This window comes from Notamacropus eugenii, chromosome 1, assembly GCF_028372415.1.
Source record: "Notamacropus eugenii isolate mMacEug1 chromosome 1, mMacEug1.pri_v2, whole genome shotgun sequence".
Taxonomy (NCBI): domain Eukaryota; kingdom Metazoa; phylum Chordata; class Mammalia; order Diprotodontia; family Macropodidae; genus Notamacropus; species Notamacropus eugenii.
Genome location: NC_092872.1, coordinates 182,429,285 through 182,445,523, shown reverse-complemented (window position 1 = coordinate 182,445,523; position 16,239 = coordinate 182,429,285). Strand labels below are relative to the sequence as shown.

Here is a 16,239-nt window from a genome sequence, read left to right as displayed (position 1 = left end):
GGAAGATATTGTGAACAGAATTAAATGGAAAGAAAGGGAATTCTGTGCCTGAGGGGAAAGGGACTAAAAACTGAGATGGGATTCTCTGCTGCTGAAGTTTATACCTAGCAGGCATAAACCTTCAATAGAACCTTACCATCACCTGTAAATCGTGAAGGCTTAGGCTACCTAGCTCCAAGGTCTACGTAGTATCTCAAGTGAAATTTGACAAAAGGGTAAACTGAGGCAAATATACACACAAGATAACACTTATTAATAGGGGCATACTACCCGCTGTCTCCACTCATGTCAAAGATCCAGAGCCTAAGGACAGTTCCCCTTTTATAAGGTTTGAGGAGTGCAGGACCAAGAACAGAACAGGGTAGATGACTGAGGGCAGCACGACTGATTACAAAATTGAGGCACAGGGAGCATTAGAATTGGTTGGAAACTTGGTAATGGGGGGGTTGCAATGATCCCCCCATTCTTCTCCCATACACTAAGAAGTGTTTGAGTCCAGGTGTGAGATAGCAGTCCAGACTTTTGGACAGCAAACCAGATGTACCTGAAGGCCAGCTTGGTGGAGTAAAGGTATCAGGCCCAACTCCCTTTCTTTCAGAGACATTCCCCAAGGTTAGCAAAATTCCTCAAGGTAAGAAGAGCTGGATTTTTAAACTTAACCCATTACAGGCTGGCTGAACTGTGAACTAAGTTCAGAGACAAAGAACTATGACTTAAACAGCTACGGGACAAAAACAGTTATAGGACAAAATCTAGTACTTGTAAATAGAATCCAAAAGAAAATGTTTCAGGATTGATCTTAATCTTTCACAACCCTCTTTGTATCTCTCATAGGTCATTTATCTATAATTTGATCTTTAAAGATCCTTAATGTAATCATTATCAACGGTAAGAACATACTAACAAAATTTTTCTGGTAGAAGTACAAAACAGTCTTTAACACAGCAGTTGAAGCAAAATTGAAAAAATGATTGATTAATCACAACACAAGCCACAGTAAAACTATCTAAAACCATAGACTAGACTTTGAAGGGAGATTTACATATCTCAAGGCAACTATGAAAATTCAGCAACCATAGCTACTTGAGAATCTAAAAGCCAAAATAATACAATGATGGTCATCCACATTGACCGGCTTCCAGTCTCCTCCCAGTAACCTACTCCCAATATCCATTTTATCAGCACGTTTCATCTTGAATCTCAGATGTCTCATGTAGATCTCTGGTCTGGGAATTGGCCTTATCCCTCAAGGGCTGCTCTGAAGGGCTCTCTTCTTTAAGAGATTTGCTTCTCTGGCATCACTTCCATATCACTTGTAGAAATTCTTGGATGTTCTCACTAAAAGCTATTACAAAATGTCTCAAAACAATTTAGTACAACCTTTTCAACATTTCTTCTCTAATAATTAGTTAAAACTAGATCAAATCTTCTAGTTCTGATAATACTAAATTAGGAAGCTACAATTCACTTGAAACTGCAGAGATTTTAGTTCTGATATATCCTTTGCTCTATCTTTTTTTTTAATTTTCTTTTGTTTCTATCCTTTCTAAACCTTGTACCTGATATAAATGCTGCTAACAACAAACTGAAGGAAGAATCTTAAAAAAAATATGAGAATCTGACTTGAAAATGAGTCCTTCTACTTAAAGATTTCATATTTATCACAGTAGAAATATATAAACTAAGGCTGAGTACTTTTCTAAATTAGCATTAACTTCATTATCATTTAATTCTACCACGTAAATTAGCAAACTGTTACATTGATTTAAGAAATTCAAATGCAAACTGAAAAAGCGAAATATTTTAAAATACCACAGAAGGCATAACTCTTAAAACCTTTTGAATTACATGTATTTATCTGATCTAGCCTACAATAGAAGTTAGCAAGATATTGAATTTGGCTCCTAGTAGCAAAAGCACTAAGACATATGAGAAATACTTTTTGCAGAATAAGTAAAGAATTCTCATTCATCCCATAGAATTAGTACAATGTATGTTTGAAGAGCCTGATAAAGACAGTAAAAACATCCCCTAGTCAATAAGACATTAACAGGCTAGAAAGGCTGGATTGGCGATATAAAGAAAGTGAAAATAAAATGTTCTCATGTACAAGGCAATTAAAGACAGATATGAGTTTTTGCTATATCTTGAAGGCAAAAGACTGATGAATTTGCTACACACAGAAGTGAAAAGGGCAATGTTAATAAAGGCAAGGACTAATCCTCTCTGACCCAAAGGTCTTTTTGTCAAATGTGTTGGACCCTGGATTATAAGAGAGGAAAACAGAAGTTGTAATCATTATGAATGGCAGTTAGCATAAGTGGTAAAAAGAATCTCAGACTTACCTTATTAATATCTCCTTCCCTTCCTTACTCCCACAACCATATATAGGGAGCAATGCTCCCTATATATGGGAAATAAGTATGGAAAGACTTTCAATATTAAGAAATTTTCATCAGCAAGGCAATGAGCCCATAGAATGGTTAATGAGGATATGGCCTAATAGAGAAACAATTTAGAGTATTTGTCACTTGTAGAATCCCATCTGCTGGGAGAGCTTCCAGTTAATTTACTCTTGCAAAAAAAGTCAGTTGAATCATTTGAAGATTCTACATGAGGACTGCCCTTTACCACTTTTTAGGATGCTAACATAGAGAGTTGTGCATACATGGCTCCAGTAAGATGAATTTCTGATGGAGGAAAACAGGAGAGAGGATGGTTTTAGTGACGTACATTTATACTCTCTCTGCCATTCTAACTCAACCTGTTTTAGGTATAATGAGTTCTTGGTTTCTGGGTGAGACATAACTTGAATGACTTCAGGCTTTCTATGGGCCTTTCTCACCAGACCACCACACAGGCCTGGGCAGATCAACTGGCAATGTTGGAATAAAAGATGAAGGCAGTTCCAGCTGCTGTCTGGGTATATAAGGCTATTCACACAAATAGGTGTTCTAATTATGATGGGAACAGACATGATGCCCACCACTATGTTAGACAGGAAGAGAGCTATTGTACTCTTTTCTCTAAGTAACTATTGGTGTAGCTTTTGAAACACTGGATGGACAAGAGTGATCATTGACCTACAGGTATACAGAGACATTTGGAATTAGGATAGTAAGGGTTCTTTTGCTCTGCCAAAATTTAGGACATCCCTGAAAGCAGCTTCTACTCCATCTAATTGGTCTTCTATCCAGCTCAATCTTGCAGAGCTACCCAATTCTTTATATCCAGATTTGAAAGACTTTTGGATGAGTTTCCCTAGGGAAAGAGACAAGGTTCCCCAAGATTCAGTTTGTTTTAAATGCAGGAATATATGGAAACAAGAGACTACATGCCAAAGTTATTGTATCTTCAAAAGGGTAGAGGTGGGGGAGCTGACAGATACTGCCAGTTTATTTGTATACCAAGGGTCTCTCAGTGGTGACATAGCCATTGTTGCGGAGTTCTTGGTGGAGAAACTTCTGAGGAAAAGAGCACTCTTGCACAGGTGAAGGTGGGTGGAAAAATTCCATTTGGCTTTCAGCTGTGGTGGCAGACCAGGGATAGTGATGTCTGTGGGTGTGATGGTTAGTGCCTGTAGAGGAGTTTACATTTCCATGCTGACTATTGTGAATAGGACTAAATAAAATCTAAACCATCCTGTTAATATTAAGCAATATTAATAAATATAATATACATATATACTATATATTACATGTATTATATAATAAATATAAATATATCATAAATAAATAATAATTAAATAAATATTAATAATAATAACTTTGGTCTGATGAGGGGCACAAACACAATGTGTTTGCACAACAATCTTGTGAGTCCTCATTGCCCCATCAATCTTCCACCAAAAAAATACATAAAATTCCTACCACAAAAATAAAAAAAAAAAATTGAAGAAACAAATGACTTTTTTATAGGCCAAAGTACTGATCCTGAAGGCAGACTGCGTAGAATAATTAAAAAGATCACAGATATCAAAAAAAAATTTTAACCCATGAATTTAAAATACTCAGTACCAGAAGTAATACAAGGAAATTACTCATCATCCTCCGACTCCTCAAAGTCATCAACATAGAGAAATATCTAGCTTAAGTCTCCTAGGTATGCAGTGGTTAAACTTCAGAATTTTTTGGCCAAAAAAACAAATATTTCAAACAATCAAGAGAAAAGCTCTAGTTTAGGAAAAAAATCAATTCAAATAGCCCTTAGCCCTTATATACAAGGAATACTTACATACATGCCCTTTCTCCTTGTATACTTCTTTTATTCCTCATAAGGCATAATTTCATCCACAAGAAATCAATAAGAGTTTAGAATTACATGCCAAGAAGCAAAGGAGATCAGGATGAACCTCAAAGATATATATCCAGAAAATTCAAGCCTAATCAATCAATCAACAATCATTTATTAAATGCCTATAATGTGTCAGGCACTGTGCTAGCTGAGAATACAAATAAAAGGTATGAAAAAATATCTACTTGCAAAGGGCTTACATTCTAATGGGGAGATAACAAAGATATATTCAAATATGTGTGGAATAAATATAAAAAGTATACATACAAATACAGGCAAAGTAGTTCAATACAAGGAGGTTTAAGGAGAAGAACACTAGTACTTGAGGGGATCAGGAAAGGCTTCGTGCAGGTCATCCGTGAACCACATCTTAAAGAAATTCTGTGAGGAAGAGGTGAGGACAGAGTACATGCAAGTGTTGAGGGAGAGCCAATGGAAAGACAAAAAAAAGGGAATTTGTGAGAAGGCCAGTTTGGTGGTCTATTGAGTGAAAAAAGGAGAATAATATACAATGGAAAGATAGTTTGAAACTTGATTGTAAAGTGCTTTAAAAAGCCAATGAGGGGAGTTCCTAATTTATCCTAGAGGCAAGAAGAAACCACTGGAGTTTCCTGAGCAGGGAAATCACATGGTCATATTTGTGCTTTAACAATATCCCTTTGGCAGCAATTTGGAGGATGGATTGGAGCAGGGGAAAAAGCTGAAACAAAGACATTATCAAAGAACAAAAGGTCAGAAGAGAAGAAAGAGCTGAATTAATATTCCATGAATTAAAACTCAAACTAAAAACTCATGTTCCCTGACAATCAAATTAAATATTCTGAGGGTAGGGGAAGCAGGGGAAATAACACAAAGAGGTTATTCAAGTAGGGAGAGAGGAGTCAAGAGGGGAGCTGGAGATGTAGTTCCACCTGGCCTGAGTGTGAGCAAGAAAGGAATAGTAACGTTACTTTAATTTCTATAAATATGGAAAACTGTGGGTCAAGAGGCTAGGATAAAAGCTGTGGAAGAAATGTTGATCTAATACTAGCAGAAGTGAGTGGTTGCCACTGAAGCAACATTTACACAAGAGTGGTGAGGAAAAAGAGGAAGAATTGCCAGAGGCTTTGTAATAAGTTTTATAGAAGGTGAACGGCAGCTTTAGGAGACCACCTTCTCAGAGCCAGGATCAGACTTCCCAAGAAAGCATCACATCCCAGGAAAAGGATCATAAGGGTCCCTGAGGTGGTCAGCAATCAGGGTAGACAAGTAAGATAAGTTGGCTTCAACTTATTATTCAACTTCAACTGGGCCTTTGTTGCAGGAAAATAATACTTTTATTCTTCTGATTCCGTATCTTATTCCTCACAAAACTTTTCCAAACATTCTCTCAAGAATTTCACCTTTCCCTTTCTCCAATGTGTTAGCCAAGCACCCCACTTCTTAATTTACTTGGAAAATTGAGGCCATTTAACATGAGCTATCTTTTCTCCTTGTCTCTTCTGCTGAGGGCCAAGGTGGAGTGAAGGTAAAGTCCAGGTCAAAGTTTCTCTGAAGTCCACTTTACAATCTGTGCTCACAAACATCTGTTATGGCTCTCCATGACCTCTTGCTTTGTTGTAGACATGGGAACCCAGAGAATGTGCAAAGTACAAGGACCTTGAGTGAAGAGACAGGATAACTACCCTGGGAAACAGAGACTAGATTGGGATGTCTAAAAAGTAAACTAAAAACATCCTCATGGGAATCACCTTGCTTGCTTGCCTGTAAGGGTCTGTATAAACCCCTGGCCTCAGTTAATAAATGGGAATTGTCCTTTACTTTCCCTGACTGACCCATTCTTTTCTTCATCACCGCTTCACTGAACCACTTGGGGACGCTGGCCGTGTCCCCACACTCTTCATCTCAGAACCCGTAGACATCTAGAACAGCTTTAGGCTAGATAAAAGGAAACATTGAACAGCTACAACCATCTCAAAATGGGACGGATTGAAAAGTGGGAGGCAGGGAAGGAAGTAGGTTCCCCTTAACATGAAGTCTCCAAGCAGTCTTTATGACCATTGGAGTCTGAGGGGGAGGGGAGTAGAACGTCCTAACACCTAATTCATCCCATATACTTAAGGAATGCTAATATTCCTGCTAAGTGAATTACATAGATAATGGAAGTCTACCCTACCTCTGATTACCAAAGCTTTGCCTCTTTTAACTTTTTTGGGTGAAAATCTTTCTAAAATACATTGCCCATCCATTACCTCATGCTGTATAGAAGTGGTATGATAGAAGGAACATCGAAATTGGAGTTATCAGTTCTTGAATTGAAGCCTTGGCCTCTTACTAGTCCTGTGATTTGGTTGTTATCCCTTGTTTTTGAAGAGGACCAAAGTGTCATCACCATAATAAAGTTAAGTTTCAGTGTGTCTGATTGTGGCTGATCAGACCAATATGAGCTCAGAATGCTCTACCACAGATAGTCCATGTGAATATTTGGAGTGGATACTTCAAATTTGCTCATCCTACGTTTACTTTGTGCTATCTCAATTCTGCTTTGCTCATAGAGCGCAGCACCCTTTCTGATGTGGGCACACCATGGTCCTGTGCCAGTGTCTCCCATATTGCACAGTCAAATCCAAAGTTCTTGAGAGAGACCATGAGAGTGTCCTTGTATCACTTCTTCTGATCACCATGTGATTGCCTGCCCCATGTGAGTTCTCCATAAGATAATCTTTGTGGCAAGCATACATTTTGCGTTTGAACAACATGGCCAGCCCATTAGAGTTGCACTCTCTGAAGCATAGTTTGAATATTTAGCAGGTCAGCTCAAACAAGGACTTCATTGTCTGGTACCTTATCCTGCCAGGTGATTCTCAGAATCTTCCTAAGACAGTTCAAATGGAAGCGATTCAGTTTCCTGGTATGGTGCTGGTAGACTATCCATGTTTCACAGGCATACAACAATGAGGTCAGCAGAGGTAGACCTTCAGTTTGGTAGTCAGTCTAATAACTCTTCTCTTCAAACTTTTCTTTGGAACCTTCCAAAGAGAAGGGGGTGTTGGTGAATGATTCTGCTAGCTCTGGCAATGCGTGCATCAACCTCATAGTCAGTGTGTACATCCCTGAAAAGTACACTACCAAGGTAAGTGAACTTATCCACAGCATCCAAAACTTCTCCATTTATTGTAACTGATTGTTCCACATATGGATGGTGTGGTGGTGGCTGATGGAGCACCTGTGTTTTCTTGGTGCTAATTATTAGGCCAAAATTAGCACAGGCAACAGAGAATTGATCCATACTTTGTTGCATCTCTGCTTCAGAAGCTGCATTGAATTCACAATCCTCTGCAAACAGAAAATCATTCACCAACACCCCCTCCTCTTTGGAAAAGAACTTACCATCAGTATGGTAGTTCACCTTGATGCAGTGTTCATCTTCATTGAAAACATTTGTCAGCATGACTGAAAACATCATGCTAAAAAGCATGGGAGCAAGCACACAGCCCTGTTTCACTCCATTGGTGATTGGGGAGGCACAAAGCATTGTCCACTGTCCAGAACTTTGGCAAACTTGCCATTATGAAATTGACATACAATGCTGATGAACTTCTCTGGGCAACCAAATTTGACATAATTTTCTATAAGCCCTCACAGCTAACAGTGTCAAAGGCCTTAGTCAGATCTACATATGTTGCATACCCTGGCATTTCTCACAGAGTTTTAGGGCAGCAAACACCATATCAACTGTTCCTCTGCCCTTTCTGAAGCCACACTGGCTCTCAGGTATACAACCATCTTCCAGGAGAAGGATCAGCCTATTAAGGAGGATTCTAGCAAGAATTTTGCCAGGAATGACTAAGAGAGAGATCCCCCTGTGATTGTCCCAGGACAATCTATTCCCTTTACCTTTATAGAGATGGACAATGGAGGCATCCTTGAACTCCTGGGGGATAACCTCCTCTTGCCATATAACCTGGAAAATTTCAGTCAGCTTTTGTATGAGCAGTGGTCCCCCTACCTTGTAAATCTCAGCTGGAATAGAATTAGCACCAGGAGGTGATTTAAAGGCATATTTCTTAATCTCTCTAGGGTTGATTTCTCTAAAATGGAAATAATACCTATAAACATATATATATGCATATATGTATATGTATATGTACACACATGTATAGGTTATACTTATAGGTAGCAATGTCATGGTTTAGATGTAATAAAAGCAATTTACAAGACATCATATAAATGTGAGCTATTGTTAAACAGCAATGTTTTTGTGTTCTTTATCTTCATACCTATCACTAAGAGACTATTCACCAGTTCCCTTCTGTTTTTAATCTGCCTTGGGTTAGGAAACTAAATAACCAAGTTTTTTAAGAATTTTGTGTTACTAAGAGCAAAATGGCTCTGAGTGAAGAACTAAGGGACTCTCTTGAACGGCTTTAGTCTTGAGACTTTAATATAGGTACAAGTATTCAAAAGTCTTTTTCATTTTCTATAGAGTTTCCATTTTCCACCACCACCACCACCTGTGCTCCAGAGAGCTGAAATTTCCAAAAAGTCTGGCATCCTAAGAAATAGACTAATACCATCCTTCAGTGTTACAAATTTTATCTTTACCTTTTTCTTGTAATGTACATTAAAATATGTTTTTACAAACATTTGAAACTTATCTGAGTTGTATATTTTGGCTAATTATAGTCTTGGAACAAACTCTTCTTGTGAACTTGCTTTCCCAATTTCTTATTTATCAACTTTATTATTACCTTGTGAAACCATTTAGATGAAAGTACATGGTAAACTACTGATTCTAATACACTTGCCTCCAAAGTATTAATATCCTATAGGCAGCATTTTTAAATACAGATTTTCAAAAGTTTTTCCATGGTTTTACAGTTTTCAGGAAACCTTCATTTCTATGTGAAACACCACTACTTGACAAACGTACTGTCTATGTTCTGGTATCCTCTAGTTATGTCCATTAATCTAGGAAAGCCCATTATAGGGTTACACAGAGCAAGAAGACCTACACCAGGGATGGGGAACCTTCTTGGGTCAAAGAAAAAGAAAATATTGCAAGCAGACAGAAAGAGTTCAGATACTGAGGAGCCATGAGATCACGCAAGATATAACAGCCATGACTCTCTGTTTATACTCAAACATGGGGAGATGTCCTCTCTGAATCATCTGGGATCACAGAGGGAGTCTAATAAGAAAGAAGGTCTGGGAGTGGTTCCTTTATATCTTAATGATCTTAAAAGAAGACTGGAAATGAAAGAGAAAAGGAATATACTGGAGGCAGTGGCAAGGAGGAGGGATGGAGGAGTTAGGGAAAATTTTCTCACATAATGACAGTGCATAATTAGACTTCTATACAAACAAGGAGGAAGGAGTGCAGGGAGCAGGTGACACTTCAACCTCACTCTCATCTAAACTGGTCAAAGGAGGAGAGAATACATATACACACATAGAGATGGGTACAGAAAAATATTTCACTCAACAGGGAAACAGGAAGCAAAGGAAAGAAGGGAGAAGAGGAAACTAGAGGAAGATGAAGGGAGAGATTAGTCTTAAAATCTAAGGATGTACAAAAATATCTATAGTTCTTAGAAATTAGAATAAAGGAATATTGGTGGGGGAGAGGAACGGGGGCAAGGTTCTTATGCCAGGAATAATTTTCTTGGGAAAATGTCAATAGAATTTGTCCCTGAAAGAAAGCACTTGAACAAGACTGTCCAGATATGGGAGATGGTGCAAGAAAGGACACAGACGACAGGGACAACAACTGGGCCAAAGAGGAACGTACAGTCTTACAGGAACAGAGTTTGTAAGAAACACTCAGAGGTGCTGGGTTCAAATCCTACCTCTACTGTATACTACCTACATAATCTTGAAAAGTCACTTCACCTCCCTGGGCCTAACTTTCTTCACCAACATGTGTATGTACAGTTATCCCTTATACACTGCAACTTTCCCCATTATGATTTTGATATATTCAGATCAGCATAAGAAATAAAATGGGAATTTGAGGGGAGCTTTGAGGAAGCCACAGACAACCACAAAGGCCAGCAGATGACACAGAAATAGTTTAGAAACTCAAAAATGCATAAAATGTATGTATAGTATTATATAATATCAACATATTTTATCTTTTAATGCCATAATAATTGAGACTTCTGCTCTGGAATGAACAGAAGGCCAAAAAATTTTAAGTGGATTTTCCAGATTGCGGGGATGTCACATCCCTAACCCCTGGGCTATGGAAGGGATAACTACATAACAGTTTCAAGTCAAGCCTGGAGCATGTTGCATACTGAGTATGGTCAACACCAGATTAGTATCAAGGAAATACAAAGCAAAAGAACGGAGTAAGGAGCTTTGGAGAGGGGAGATATTCATGATTGCTTCTTCCAGGAGACTTATGGTACCAAACTATCTTTAGGACCAACTCCAGACATGAAGTATGAGAATGACACTTTGGAAGCAACAGACCAGCAAGGAAAGCAGACTTCTCAACATGTCCCCAGAGATTTAGGAGAATTTTCCCTTGGTTGATGTTGAGCCTCTATTGGCTGAACTAAGATCTTACCTCTTATCTAAAGAGATCATTTACTCTGTGTATTTTCGGGAATATTCTAATCTGTGTGACTTCTCTGTTTACTATTTGCTTAGATAAATAGATCCATTCACTATTTCTAATGGTCTTTTGTATAGCTAGAATGTGTTAGGAAGGAGCCAAACCAACCTCTCCTCTTTTTAAAGGAGAGTAGCCAAGGAGGATTCTTTTTGAAATTTTGAACCTACAATACCCCTAGATCAGCAATATTTAAGGGACAGATATAACTCTGAACTAGTACCCCTCTCTGAAACTGGACAAAGGAAAATCCAGCTCATAGCAATTCTGGAGGACGTCTGCCCCTCCCCCTCATCTGTGGCTCTCCTCTCCTCAGGAGTGATGCAGACTTCATATGTTTAGATCACCTACATGGACATATATAGTTTACTGGACAGCACACACATTAGAAGGGAAGTTGCTTAAGGATGGAAAGGTAGGCGGGAGCCAGAAGATGAACCTTGAAAGCCAAGATTATTAGACTTCTATGCTTTGATTCCATAGGCACTGGGAAGATACTTTAGGTTTTTCAAGCTATAACTTTTTTATACAGTCAATATACTTGGGCACAAGGAATTGGTCCACCATAAAATCCAATGGAGATTTTCATACCTGCTTGCCTGAACTCAGAAGTCTCACAGGCCTTGGTAAAGAGGCTGGTAAAAACTGCAGATTTCTGATGGGATTTCCCTCTTAAAAATAACGTTTGCTATGGAAAACAAAGCAAAATACACCATCATTTAGTTAAAAACAAATTTAGCCCTATTATTATAAACTGGGAACCAGCATAAAGTAGTAGAAAGGTGACCTGGGTGGGACACAGGAAAACCTGTTCAAACCCAGGCTCCGACACCAGTTGTCTGTGTGACCTTAGGCAAGTCCCTTAATCCTTCAATGCTATAGGCAACTGTCTAAAAGGTGCAAGAGTCAGCAGTGATAGGGGAAGGTCCTCTCCGGGACAAGGGAAAATACAATTTCAGTCCCTTTTGGTTGTTCAGTTGTGTCCGACTATCCCTGACCCCATTTGGGGTTTTCTCGGCAGATACTGGAGTGATTTGCCATTTCCTTCTCCAGCTCATTTTCCAGATAAGAAAACTGAGGCAAGCAGGACTAAGTGACTTGCCCAAGGTCACGCTGCTGCTAAGTGTCTGAGGCCACACTGTAACTAGTGAGTCTTCCTCACTCCAGGCACTGTATCCATTGAAGCTACCCTATTTATTACAAACTACAAATTCTCCCTACCCCAGAGACAGAGCAGAAGAGGACATGATGTCCCCAGGTTCCTACGTCCTGAGGCTTTGTGAAGGCGGTTACGGCAGGCAGCCTTGGACTTCTGGCCAGACTCAGACCAGGGCTAGACTGCCGGGCTGCGCATTCCCACTACGGACCTCGGCACCAGAGCTAAAGAGATGGTGCTGCGGAGGAGCGCGAGTCCGACCCGAGGGGAAGCCGCCCTGCCCGCTATCTCTGCTTTCCTGGGCTCGAGACTGAGGAAGCCGGTGAGCCCGCTCTGGGGTGACGGTTAAGGATCCACGCAAGGGTGGCATGGCGTGCGCGTGGGCAGGATGGCGTGCGCGTGGGCAGGATGGGGTGCCCGTGGGCAGGATGGCGTGCGTGTGGGCAGGATGGGGTGCCCGTGGGCAGGATGGGGTGCCCGTGGGCGCGCTTCACCATTGACATCAAAGCACAGTGACCTTGCCGCAGGTGTGCGCGTGCGAACGTATGTGTGCTCTCACGCAGGCTCCCGGCCTTCCGTGGGGAGAACGGTGTTTTCAGAGCCTCTCACCACCCTTAAGCTCCAGATCCTTTTTGAAAATAAACACCTAGTTGGTATCTGTACCTCTAGTCTGTTTCCACTCCAGCCCATTACCCAAAGTGATTTTCCTTCTTCTTTTATCTCTTTTCAATTAGCAAAAATGTGTCCTCTTTCCTTCCTCAAGAGAATGAACGAAAAAAGAGTAATCCCCTTGCAAACATATATAGTCTGGCAAAACAAATGTCTACACTGGCCTTGATAGATAGATGTGCCCACGTGTATATGTATATATAAATAGGTGTACATATACTCATATGTATAGTATAAGTGTATATACCTAAAACATATACACATAATATAAGAATGATCTGTGTGTGTGTGTGTGTGTGTACAGAGGTATGTACACAACTTATGTCAGTATGACCAAATCTTTTGATAATGTCAGTTGTGAGGACTTGTGGAAGATCATGGCAAAATTTGGTTGGGGGTGAAGTTATCAGGGTTGTATGCCAGTGCCAGGACAACAGGCTTATATGGGTTCTGGATTCTGGATAGTGCCCTCACACTTTTCCCAGTCACAAATACAGTGAAGCAGAGCTGTGTACATGCTCTAAGGTTTTTTAGCAAGATGTTTTCAGCAATGTTGTCAGACTCCTTCAAAGAAGACAAAAATGGAATCGAGATCAGCTACCAGACTGATTGATAGCAAATTATTTAACTTGAAAAGGCTACAAGCCAAGACTAAAGTGGAGGGAGGGTTAGTGTATGACTTTTTGTTTGCAGATGATTGATTGTGCATTCAATGCAGCCTCTGAGGCTGAGATGCAACAAAGTATGGATCATTCCTCTGCTGCCTGTTATTTGACAACACCAAGAAAAGAGGTTCTCTACTAGCCAGCATCACACCACCCATATGTGGAACCATAGTTACAGCAAATGGAAAAATATTGACTGCTGTGAATAAGTTCACTTACCTTGGCAGTATACTTTCTAGGGATGTACACATAGATGATGAGGTGAACACAGGAGGAAGATTCTGAAGATCACCGGGCAAGATAGGGTACTGGGCACCAAGATCCTTTCTTGAGCAGAACGGCCAAGCATTCAAATGCAGTTGCGGAGAGTGCAACTCCAATGGGCTGACCACTTTGTTCAAATGCCAAACATATGTTTGCTCTAAGACTATTTTACAGAGAACTCACACCAGGCAAGTACTCATATGAAAGTCAGAAGAAGCAACACAAGGACACTCTCAAGTTCTCTCTGAAGAACTTTGGAATTGATTGTGAGAAATGAAAGACACTAGCATAGGACTGCCCAGTGTGGAGTCCCTGCATCAAAGAAGGTACGGTGTTCTATGAATGAGGCAGAATTGCAGAAGCTCAAAAGAAACTTGAAATGCACAAATTTAGAGACATCTCTGTTCCAAACATTACAGTTTATTTGTGCCCAACCTGTGGTAGAAACTTCCAAGTTCATATTGGTCTGATCAGTCACAGTCAGACACACTGTACCTTGTTTCCAAAATAGTGATGTCATGTTGAACCTCAATTACAAAGGACAACAACCAACATGTATATAGTATATATTGTGAACATGTACGTATATGCCTTCATATGTATACACATATGTAACATCTATAGTATTGTACATGTGTGTACATATATACATATTTGTGTAACATACTGATTTATGCCTCTCTGTTGCTACATGCAATGAACATATATACTGTAGATGTATAAACACACATATGTCTCATTCTCATATGTGTATATATCTATAGTATATGTGTATGCAAACACATGTACTATATGTGTATGCATATACATAGGTCTCATTCTTTTATTTCTCTTTCAAGGAGTGGGCAGCATGTTTAATCATGCTCTAGAATCATGATTGCCCCAGGTTCCTCCAAAACTCTCCCCTTCATCATTTCTGACAGCATTATAGTATTCTATCACATTTATATACCATAACTTGTTCAAACATTCCTCAGTTCAGCTCTGAAAATAAGACCTCTTCAGTACTATCTGATCCTGAGCCCCCTCCTTCCTTCTAGTTGGAGAGAGAAGAGGTTGGACATCAGAGAACTTCTCCCTGATCCTGCATTTAAGAAAGGTACTGAGGGCAATCTTCTTATCATTTCCCATAGTGGTTGCAGGACTTCAGTGCCTCTGAACTATGTACCCTTTCTCCATCTTTCCTGCCTCCACTTTTCAGCTTCTTTTTGTGTGTTGTCTACCCCCATTAGAGTATAAACTCCTTGAGGTCAGTGACTACCTTTTTCCTTTCTTTGTATTCTCAACATTTAATACATAGTAGAGTCTTTACAAATGCCTATTTACTATTGATTATTGAAAATTGGTGAGCAGTCCCTTACATTCCAATTCTTTGCCACTTCAAAAAAAGCCATAAATATTTTTGTATTTCCTTAGCATTGATTTTGCTTAGGACTCTCCCTTCATCTACCACCCTTCTAATTTCCCCTTCTCCCATGTCTTCTTTCGAAAACTTCCTGTTTCCTTGTTGAGTGAAATGCATTCGTGGGTATGTATGTTTTCTTCCCTCTTTTGACCAGAAGTGTGACCACAAGAGTGAAGTTCAAGTGTCAGCTGCTCCTCCACCCCTTCCTCCTTTTCTACTTGCACATCCTGCTTATATGAAATAACTTTCACCACCGCAGGGCATTACTCTTCCTCTTCCTTTCCACTCTTCTTTTAAGGTCATAGAAATACAACATAATACAACAAATAAGACTTTTCTCCTTGCATGAAACACAAGCTAGGACCTCTAACAGCTTCTCACCTCTGAGCACTGGCCCCTCCTCAGTCTGCCCTAGATCTGTCACCTGGAACTGACCAGTAGATAATAAAACTGGAATGCTACCCACCAGTACTCTTGACAGATTGCATTCCCAGTGTCCATAACTTTCTCTGAATCTCTGTACTGACCTAGTCTGTAAAAGTCACTCACTGTGACTTTTTCTTGGATTTCTTCCTCCAGAAAATTTTCTAGATCCCTTTGGGGAAGGGCACACTGTGCTTCTCCATCATCATGGTACCACCTCATCAGAATAATTTTCCTGAAGCACAGATCTGACTAAGCCATTCCTCTACTCAAGAAGGCTGGTGGCTCTTTATTGCCTTAAATACAACATACAAATTCCTTTGCTTGACATTGAAAATGTTTCACGACCTGGGAGGAAAGAAGCACTTATATTGTGTCTACTGTACACCAGACACTGTCAAGCACTTTACAAATCTCATTCAGTCTGTATAACAATCTTGGGAGGTAAGGGATGTTATTATTCCTATTTTATAAGTGAGGAAACTAAGGAAAACAGAGATTAAATGATTTGCCCAAGTTCACACAGTTAGAAGGTATCTGAGACTGGATTTGGACTCCGGTCTTCCTGACTTCAGACCTCGTACTGTAAACTCTGTGTCACCTTTCCAGAGTGATTTCATATTATTCACACACACACACACACACACACACACACACACACACACACTCCCGTGTGGTTTTTTAGGAAAAACTGTATTTTGGGAGTAAGAGAGAGCCACTCATTGTTCTAAAGATTCTGTTTCTTATTCGCTGTGTTGAAGAGCTA

General features: G+C 39.8%; 1 long non-coding RNA gene across 5 annotated transcripts in view; it reads right to left on the bottom strand.

Moving 5' to 3' along the window:
- The window catches only part of LOC140512388 (uncharacterized), a 209,785-nt gene extending 197,399 nt beyond the window's left edge, over positions 1–12,386 (bottom strand). For 3 of the 5 annotated variants that reach the window (XR_011969759.1, XR_011969760.1, XR_011969758.1), the window contains exons 1-2: positions 12,113–12,386; positions 11,483–11,579 (exon numbers count right to left, since the gene is read on the bottom strand). This is a non-coding gene — a long non-coding RNA (uncharacterized lncRNA). The remainder of the gene's footprint in view (positions 1–11,482; positions 11,580–12,112) is intronic. The other 2 variants (XR_011969761.1, XR_011969757.1) reach the window with 2 other exon arrangements.
- Positions 12,387–16,239: the final 3,853 nt, after the last annotated feature.